General features: G+C 36.9%; 1 pseudogene across 1 annotated transcript; it reads right to left on the reverse strand.

The window, feature by feature from the left end:
• Positions 1 to 4646: 4646 nt before the first annotated feature.
• Positions 4647 to 5869, reverse strand: LOC308339782 (dnaJ homolog subfamily A member 1-like; annotated as a pseudogene). Its single transcript has one exon. The product of its transcript is annotated as a dnaJ homolog subfamily A member 1-like (transcript).
• Between the last annotated feature and the right edge of the window lie 4317 nt (positions 5870 to 10186).

Consider the following 10186-nt stretch of genomic DNA (forward strand, 5'->3'; position numbering starts at 1 on the left):
AGGTGCAATTTTTAGTCTACAGACTGCAATTCATTCTGGTTAGGCTATCTGATGATTTTTATTCTCTGATTGCCCCTATTTAGTATCAAAACAACTATTTTCAGTCTTGAGGTTAAAAATGATGATAGTATCTGACACTTAATTTCAAAGCAAGTGGACTTTCTTGACTTGTGTCATAAGTGCAAAAGGTAATATCTATTGCTTTTTAAAAAAATAGCTGTGAGATATGATTCACATACCACAAATTCACACATTTAAATATGCAACTCAGTGCATTTTACTATATTCATAGAGATATGCAACTAGCATCGTGGTTAATTTTAGAAAATTACAATCACCTCAAAAAGAAGCACCTCAGCCTTTAGCTATCACCCACCTACTCTCCCATCCTCCCCACCCCCAGCTCTAAGCATCAATGAATCTACTTTCTTACTCTATACGTTTGCCTATTCTACACATTTCATATAAACGGACTCATATAATATGCGGTCTTTCGTGACTGACTTTTTCCTCATAGTATAATGTTTCGAAGGTTCATCCTTGTTGTTATATGTTTCAGTACTTCATTCCTTTTAATGGCTGAATAAAATTCCACTGTATAGATATACCATTTTGGATTATCCATTCATCAGTTGATGGACATTTGGGATATTTCCACCTTTTAGCTATTATAAATAGTGCTGCTATAAACGTTCACATACAAGTGTTTGTGTGGATATATGTTTTCATTTCTTTTTAGTATGTATCAAGGACTGGAATTACTGGGTTATGTTATAACTCCATATTTAACCATTGTAGGAACTGTCAGACTGTTTTCCAGAACGGATGCACAATTTTACATCCCCATCAGCAGTGTGCAAGGGTTCTGAATTTTCCGTATTCATGCAGCACTTGTTATTAGCTGACTTTTTGATTCTGGCCATCCTAGTATGTGGGAAATGGTATCTCATTGTGGTTTGGATTTACGTTTCTCTGATACTTAATAATGTTGAACATTTTTCAAGCAACTTCTGGACACTTGTATATCTTCTTCAGAGAAATGTCTACTCAGATTTTTTGCCCATTTTTTAATTGGGTTGTCTTTTTATTGTTGGAGTTGTAAGAGTTCTTTATATATTCTAAGATATTAGTGCCTTATCAGGATATATGATTGGCAAATACTTTCTTCCATTCTTGGATTCTGGGAATTTATCCTGTTCTTTTATTTGGAATGTATTTCCCTATTTCCTAATGTTCCTTGATTCTCTGTGTCAGTGTCTGCACATTAGACAAAACACCCACCTTTCCCAGTCTTCACAGACTGGATTCTCTTTGACTTATCTTTTCCCCTGATCACACCCAGATTTTACTAACTTTCCTCTTGTTTGTAAAAACTCCCTAGGGAAAAATTTGCTCCACACACTTAAGTCAATACAATTTGAACCTCTTTGAAGAGATTGTTCCTGAGTCAGTGTCTGAGATTTGTTCAGACTCCAGACAACTCCCTGCAGTTGTCTCTTTCCCCAGTGATGTTAGGCAAACTCGCTGGCATATAGTTAACCTACGTATGTCCAACAAATATACCAATTTCCTCCTAATTCCCTTTCACCACAATCTCTGCTGTTTTTAAGATTGTCTTTAGGCTTGAACTTCTTCATATTCTGTTGCAAATGGAAGTCAATTCCTTATGAAAGAAAGTAGGAGCTCTCTCTTATATGGCCTTTTCTATCTCCAGGCAAAATTTCTGAGCCTCAACTATGGCACTGAGAGTGAGGACAATTAACATTGTTTTCTTTGTGAGTGACACCCCTACTTCAGTAGCTGAGACCTCAATGCAGGGGCTCCAGGAGGCTCGTATCTTCTGAGCTTACCTCTCCCAGTACAGAATCACCACTTTATGAGCTGGGCCAAGGATAACTGGGGTCCCAGAATTCTCAACAATACCACGCCCTCACTAGAGCCCCTATTCCGTAAGTAGGGCTGGGCTGAAGAAAGAGGTCCCATCCTACCATATTCACCCTGAATTTAGCCTCAGCAATCAACAGCTGGGGGCGAAATGAGAAATGTTAATGTCTTGCCCTGACGGAAGATTGTCCTTTAAATGGTAACTAGTGGGAGAGAAAGCCCTGCACCAGTCTGAGGAGGAATTTCCATCTTGCTGAGTTAGGAGGTAGGACGTAGTGTGCAGGTCTTGTTTATGCTGAATTTTAGATTTTCTCGAATAAATGTTTCTTCATCTGCTGTATGTACTTGGACCCATTTCCAGATATTTTAAATAGTTGTTAAATAATTTTCTACTTACGGGGAACTCATCTAAACTCACTTTCTGTTTATAATTATAATTAGATCATCTCTGCTATACTTCCCCTTACATTTCTCTAGCTCGTATGCTAATGCAACAGAAGATAGTAATATACATCTCTTTCCACTTTTCATGACCGCTACTTTTTAGTGTCTACAGAAGTATGTGCATGAAGAAAAATATTATTTTGAACAATATATATGTATCACTGGGTTTTTACTCATCATATAGTATCATCATCCCAATTATGAAAATATGTCTATCATTTGATCTTTCCTGGACCTCTTGTCATCCTTAAACACAATGCTTTCCCTTTACATATATGGCTTTGTAGTTCAGATCTGACATTCACATTTAATATAAACTTTCTGCTCTTTCTAAATGTAGCAGTAAGGTTTCAAAGCACAAGATTAACTGATAGCATTAGTAAACCATTTAATAATGAGTTGCAGAAACTTCAAAGTGTGTCGTTGCAACAATACAGACTAAGTAAACAATCAGAACAATAAGGACTAAGTAAATAATCAGAACAATACAGTCTAAGTAAACAATCAGAACAATATGGACTAAGTAAACAATCAGAACATTTGCCTTCCACCTATGAGGTAATACTAAGTACAGTCAACCCTTGATTATCTAAACATCTCCCACATCAGACTTTGAATGTCTCCTAATTTTAAAAATATAAATAAATTTTGAAATTATCTTAAAAACATAAAATTGTGATGATTTGCTCTCTCATTCCTGAAACAGTCATTATACATTGCATAACATATAGAAACAGTTTCTGAATTAGTCCCTATCATTTAAAAACTATATTGCTATACCTGCTACTGATCAGGGTCATGAGAGTTTCTGTGTGTCAGTGGAATGGGGAAAAAAAAGCTGCTCCAATATTTGTAGAACACAAAGGTATTTTTATAACCCACAAATTGAAATTTATAGAGTTATTGACTACTATTTCAGGTTTCCTTATATACCAAACTATTTTGAGCTAAGTACATGTAAAAGAGATTTACTGAACTGATATCTAAGGTTATATATGAATTGATTAAATTTTTTAGGTAGAGTTAAGAATATTTTTAGAGGGGTTGTGTTATGTTAAAGGGTAATGATGGACTTATTTCTACAAGATTTTTTTGTGACTGGCTTCCATACCAAATTACCCCTATTACTCTTAATTGTAAACTACTTGAAAGCATAATCCATTTTTTTCTTTTTCATACCAATGTCCTACTCAAAAGCTAGAGCAATAATGTACATAAAATGGGTAAAAAAAAAAAAACCCCAAATAAATTTGATTACATTTTTCAGTTTTTGTTTTTGGTTTTTTTTTTTTTTTTTTGCTTGTAATCAGTATATTAAGGAGACATTCATACATTCCAATTGCTTAATTCTGATAACCAGATTTAAGCTTGTGAACATGACTTTTAAACATACAATTAAAGCTATTCATCATAATTTGCTATACTACCAACATTAAATTACAGTCACTTCGGAGCGTAAGTTATTTAAAGTAAGCCTGTAACATACCTTAAAAAAAAAACAAACCTTCCTATCTCATACAGGCAAATTAACTTCCCCACGTAAATGTCTCTTCACTCTGTTACCCTACTCCCAAAGCCACTACTCTGAATGAAGCTTATCATGGTCCAAAGAGAAGGAAAAAAAGTATAACCAGGACTGATATATATATATATATATATATATATATATATATATATATATTTTTTTTTTTTTTTAAAGGAAAAAAAAGATGGCACAGAAGGGAATGCAATTCCACAAGTACAAGCCCTCAAGCAACAGAATATGATAAACCCCTTCTTTAAAGAGGTATCCTTTCTATCACTGATACCACAGGCCAAATTACATAGCATGCCATCTTCAAGTAACAGTTGAGGCAATAAAGGCAGAGACATCACAATGAATCCCACTTAACATAACTATAGACCAACACTTCTCTACAAATTCTTTGATTGCCAATTAAATACAAGTTTTAACTTCCTAGCTTAACAATTAAGGGTCATACACTGAAGTCAATACATACACCTAGCATTTCAGTCTGAGCTGTTTCATATGCATAGAACTGAAATTAATTACAAGGAATGGCCTAACAAATGCTAGGGGAGATTTTTTTTGAGACTAGTTTTTACAAATACTAAACTTATCTTCCACACTGAAGTCATCATACATACAGGGCAAAGTCAGAGCTTTTATATTTGAGTTTATTCTTCATTTAACTTTTAAAACACTACTATAGTTGAATATTAAAACAAAAACAATAGCAAGTAGTGAGCTATGATTATAGTCCTTCACTCATTCACTACTGCACATAAAATGCCAGCAGTGTTATTCACTGGCCCCATTAAGAGGTCTGACCACTCCTGGGGTGATGTTCATCATCCTCATATGCTTTCCCATTGTAATGGCGCCGTCTTTCCTGATTTGGATCAAAGTCCACCAGTTCTACCTGGTCCACTTCATCAGTCTCTTCTACTTTCTTCCTCTCAGGTAGCAGTTTTTCCAGCAAAGAGAGTTTATCAGGAGAGAGAAAGCCATTCTCAGGAAAGTTTACCTTAAATTTGATGATGAAGCGATCCTTCTCATATGGTCTATGATAAATTGGCATGAGAAGTGTGGCACACTTCTCACACACTCATGAAGTGTGTGAGATATCAAGCACACACCTGATATCTCCATGCTTGACAATTTGACCTGGATGAGAGGTGATGACAATGGTTTGGTTGTTAACAGTAGATATTGGCTTTTGAAAACCGCACAGTGCTTCAACTAGCTATATGTCCATACACATGAAAATGTCTTCTCCTCACTGAGCAAAAACAGCATGGTCCTTCTGATCTAAAACAATGATAATATCTCCTGGTTCCAGTCCTGGTTCTTGGTCTCCTTTACCATGGAATGTTATCTTCTGGCCATCTTTCATGCCTTTGTCAATATGAACTTCTAGAATCTTCTTCTCTGGAACTATCTTCCTTCCATTGCAGCTTTTACATCTATCTTTAGGACTGATCAGTTCCCTATGGCCCTGGCACTCCATACACACAGAATGAATTTGCCGAACCATTCCAGGTCCTATCTGATGAATTCTTATTTGCATTCCAGTACCTCGGCAATTGGGATAACACTCAACTGCTCCTTTCTTACCACCTCAGCCTTCACATTTATCACAAATCACATTCTTCTGCAGAGCTGGTTTTCTTGTTGCACCATTATATAAATCTTCTAAGGTTACTGAGAGCTGATGTACAACATTTTTACCTCTCCTTTCTCTCTGCATTCTTCCTCCTCCTCCAAAAAATATATCAAAGATGTCCATGGGGACGCCAAAACCACCACCAGCTCCACTTTCTTTAATGGCCTGTTCACCTCCTTTGTCATATAATTCCCTTTCCTTTGCATCAGAGAGACTTCATAAGCTTGAGAAATCTGTTTAAACTTCTCTCCTTCATTTGGATTCTTATCAGAGTGGTACTTCAAGGCCAGTTTCCTGTAGGCCTTTTTCAGTTCCTCTTGGGTGGCATTGGGTTTGACCCCCAAAACATCATAATAAGTGGTTTCTTTCACCATTTTCTACAGCCAGTGAGAGGGCCGAGGCCAATGTCGGGGAGAGGGAAGGAGCGTGTTGCTGGGCGCAGCTCGGGTAGCCGCCGCTCCTCCACGTCTCACCGAGCATTCTGGAAAGTTGCCACATTTTTCAGTTTTTTTAAATCTGTTAAAACTGAGGTATGACATGCACCTATTTTAAGTGTATAGTTCAGTAATTTTTGACAAATATCACCCCAATAAACATATGGAACCCTAAAAAATTCCATTATGTTCCCATTCCCTTATGTTCCCATCCTGTAAATATTCACCATCCAAAAATAAGCAGTGTCTTTATTTTTGCTATTATACAATATATTTTACTTTTCTAGGACTTCATATAAGCAGAGTCATATATATTTTCTTTTATGTCTGTCTTTTTTTGTTTACCATGATGATTTGATTTTTATCCATGTTGCATGCATCTTAAGTTTATTCTTCCATTTTTATTGCAAATTAGTATTCTGTCTAGGAATATACCAAAATTTGTTTATCCATTTTCATATTTTATATATATATGTGGACTATATATACATATATGTATATGGACTATATACATATATATGTGTGTCCATATATATATGTGTGTGTGTCCATATATATATGTATATATGAACTCATTTCTTGTATTAAATACATAGGAGTAGAATTCTTGGATCCATAAAGTTTTGTTAAAAATTGTCGGTTTGCAACATGACTGCACCATTTTATAGTTTCATGAGCAGTGTATGAGAGTTCCAGCTGCTCCACATCTTTGTCAACACTTGCTGCTTTCAGACAGTTATAGTATTTTAGGCATTCTAGAGGATGTGAAGTGGCATCACATTGTGGTTTTAATTTATATTTCCCTGATATTAAAGATATTGAGCATCTTCTTAATTGTCATTTGTATACATCCTTTGGGGAAGTATATTTTATAGATTTTTGTCGATTTTATTAATGGGTTGTTTTTCTTTTTATTATTGACTTATTAAGGGTTTGTTATACAGTCCAGATTTATATATTCTGGATATAAGCCATTTTTTAGATACCTGCATTGCAGGGATATTCTCCAAGTCTTAGGCTTACATTTTCTTTAAAAAAAAAAAATATATATATATATGTATATATACATATACATATATATATGTGTGTGTGTGTGTGTGTATATATATATATATATTAGAAAGAGAGAGAGAGAGAGCAGGGTGAGGGGAATAGGGAGAGGAAAAAAAAGAGAATTTTTTTTTCTTAAAGATTTTTATTTTATTTATTTGATAGACAGAGATCACAAGTAGGAACAAAGGCAGACAGAGAGAGAAGAAGGGAAGCAGGCTCCCTGCCGAGCAGAGAGCCCCATGTTGGGCTCGAACCCAGGACCCTGAGATCATGAACTGAGCCGAAGACAGAGGGAAAAGAGAGAATCTTAAGCAGATTCCATGCTGAATTCAGAGCCCAACTTGAGACTTGTCTCACAACCCTGAGATCATGACCTGAACTGAAATCAAGAGCCAGAGGCTGACTTGACTGAGCCACCCAGTCTTTCCTGGCTTACCTTTTTGTACGGTTAGTGCCTCTGTTCTACTTTGTCTACCCAACAGTCACAGAAATATTTTATGCTTTTAGCTTTTTAAGAAATGATAGAGTTTTAGCATTTATATTTAGATTTTTTATCATCTTAAAGTATTTGGGGGGCATTTTATAGATCATGTTCCTCAGGAAACAGCCTCTGAAATGGAGATTTCCATGTAAAAGTCTTATCAGGGTGTGCGTATTTCAGCACAATGTGTAGCCTACCTCTTGCAGAGCTGGGATCCACTGACTTCATATAATAAAGAATAACAGTTGTAACCCTTTGGATACTGGTGCTGGCTGAGGGCCTGCGTGCAGGAAGGGCAAACCTAGGAATATCAACTTGCTACCAAGTGGCTGTTTCATCTTCTCAAGAGATAGTGTTATGTCAGAGGCTCAATATTGGTTTCTGTGGCTGAAAACTGGATATTCTATAGCAGCAGTGGCTAGATTGGCCTTGATAAGTGGGGACTCAAGCAGTTGACACAAAGATCTTTATACTTTATGTCCATTTTCACAAGTCTATACACAAGCCTCTTTTCCAGACTTTCTTATCTGCAGTTTTCAGTCTTTCTAGTTTCCAGCAATTGACAAACCTAACAAGACATTCGTGTTGGCCCACCAGTTTATATATATTCTTACCTTGGGCCCCTTCTCCTTCCTCACAAAGTAGTTAGCCAGATTAACTACCCAAGCTTTGCCTACTGGGAAGATTTCCCCTTATTGCTGTTCTCCCCTTGTCTTGAATGGAGCTGTAGTTCAGCTGTTGTTCAAACCTTTGGTTTGCATCTACATACCAAGCTGATCTACCTGCCAACAAAGCTTGGTATTTTTCCTCATTTGTCTGCTGATCAAAAGGAATCCCTAAAATAGATACAAGCGTGAGCAGGGGGAGAAATGATAATATGACATCATGAATTGTCCCAATTATTTGTGCAGCTTGTATGTGCTCTCTGATCCTACCTATGCTCAATGCTGATGTTCCACTTGCCTCTCTAATGGATTACTGTTGGATCTGCCTGACTTAATAACTTGGAGGTTCTGAGAGAACCCAGCATAGGGTAGGTAGTTCTGACTGTGTAGACACTTAATATTTCATGATCAAGTGTTCAATCTCTAGCAAACCCCAATCAATACTATGTGAACAACTATCTTTGTAATGGTATCAATTACCTACTATAGATGGGTTGACTTTGGACACATAAGTGTCTACATTGTGATTCTCATTTGGGGTCTTGCCATAAACTCTTCATGATGTTTATTCCCAGCACAGATAACTCCAGTACTATATGATTTGCTTGTACTGCAGGCTGCACCTACTGCAGGAATCTTTTTCTTTTTTTTTTCTGTGAACCCCACTCAAAGCTACTAGTCTTCGAAATCACTTGGAAGATGAGTTGGAGGAACATTCTCAAGTATAGAATATGCTGCCTCCAGAAATCAGAGAGGACTCCTAGGTGCCATGCTTTCTTCTTAGTGGTGGTAGAGACAAGATGCAATAATTTGTTCTCTACTTTGGAAAGAATGCCATGGTATATCACAGACCACAGAAACCCTAAAAATGTCATTAATATGATGGTCACTTGAAATCATATAAGTTTTATCATCAATCCTTTGCAGCACATGGGAATTACCATGGCCTAAATATACGGGCCACTTCTTGTTCATCTGGTCTGATTAATGTGATATCACCCACATAGTAAATCAATGTGATATTCTGCAGAAAGTCCAGATGGTCCAGAATCTTTAGTACTATATAACAGATGGCAGAAGAGTTAAAATAGCCCTGGAGAAAGACTGTGAAGAATACTGTTGTCCACCCTACATGAATGCAACTGTTTCTGATCTTCCTCCTGATAGGAATGGAAAAATATGTATTTGCCAGATCAATGGCTCCATGAAATGTACATGAGTCCATATTAACCTTTTCTAGAAAATACTTTCATCTAGTACAGCCCCTGCAATTGGTTACTTGGTTAAGTTTGTTTAATCCACTATCATCCTCCAGGATTCATCTGATTTGGGAAGGGCAACATTGCTGAGTTAAATGGAAGTATAATGAGACTACTGCATGCCCCTGAATTCCTTAAGTCTTTAATATGACGCTGATGTCTGCCATTACCCCTGCAATACAATATTTTTTTATTTACTATTTTGGTCAAGTGGCAGCTTCAGTCATTTCCTCTTGGCCCCTTGCACTACTATAGCTCATACTCAAAACCAAGGAATCAATGTGTTCAGGCAACTGCCAAATGTCTTTATTTCAATTAAACAGGTTAGGACTGAAGCCTGTGGACCCAGTAGATCCACTGTGACCCAGGCCTTGATCAAGACTCCCAGTTCTCACCGCCATGCCCTCACTATAACAGAAGGATTCTGATAATGCTTCGAGTCCAGGTTATCACTATTAACTTAGACTCTGTATCTCATAACCCTCAAAATGTCAGGAATGTGTGATCATCCCCCTTTCCCTAATTCAGTTACCTGAAGAGATGGCTACAATATTCCTTTGGGGAAGGTTTAGGAAAATCGTGATGTTGTACATTGTTTTGATGTTGCTGGGCCCTTCCTTCTAGAGACTTTAATCTCCTTTATTCTGTAGAACCTGGATCTAATGCTGGCTAAGATCAGAAAAGGAATTTTAGATTCTTAGCTGTTAAAAATGTTTTATATCGGGGCACCTGGGTGGCTTAGTGGGTTAAGCCTCTGCCTTCGGCTCAGGTCATGATCTCAGGGTCCTGGGATTGAGCC

This window comes from Martes martes (genome assembly GCF_963455335.1).
Source record: "Martes martes genome assembly, chromosome: 3".
NCBI lineage: Eukaryota > Metazoa > Chordata > Mammalia > Carnivora > Mustelidae > Martes > Martes martes.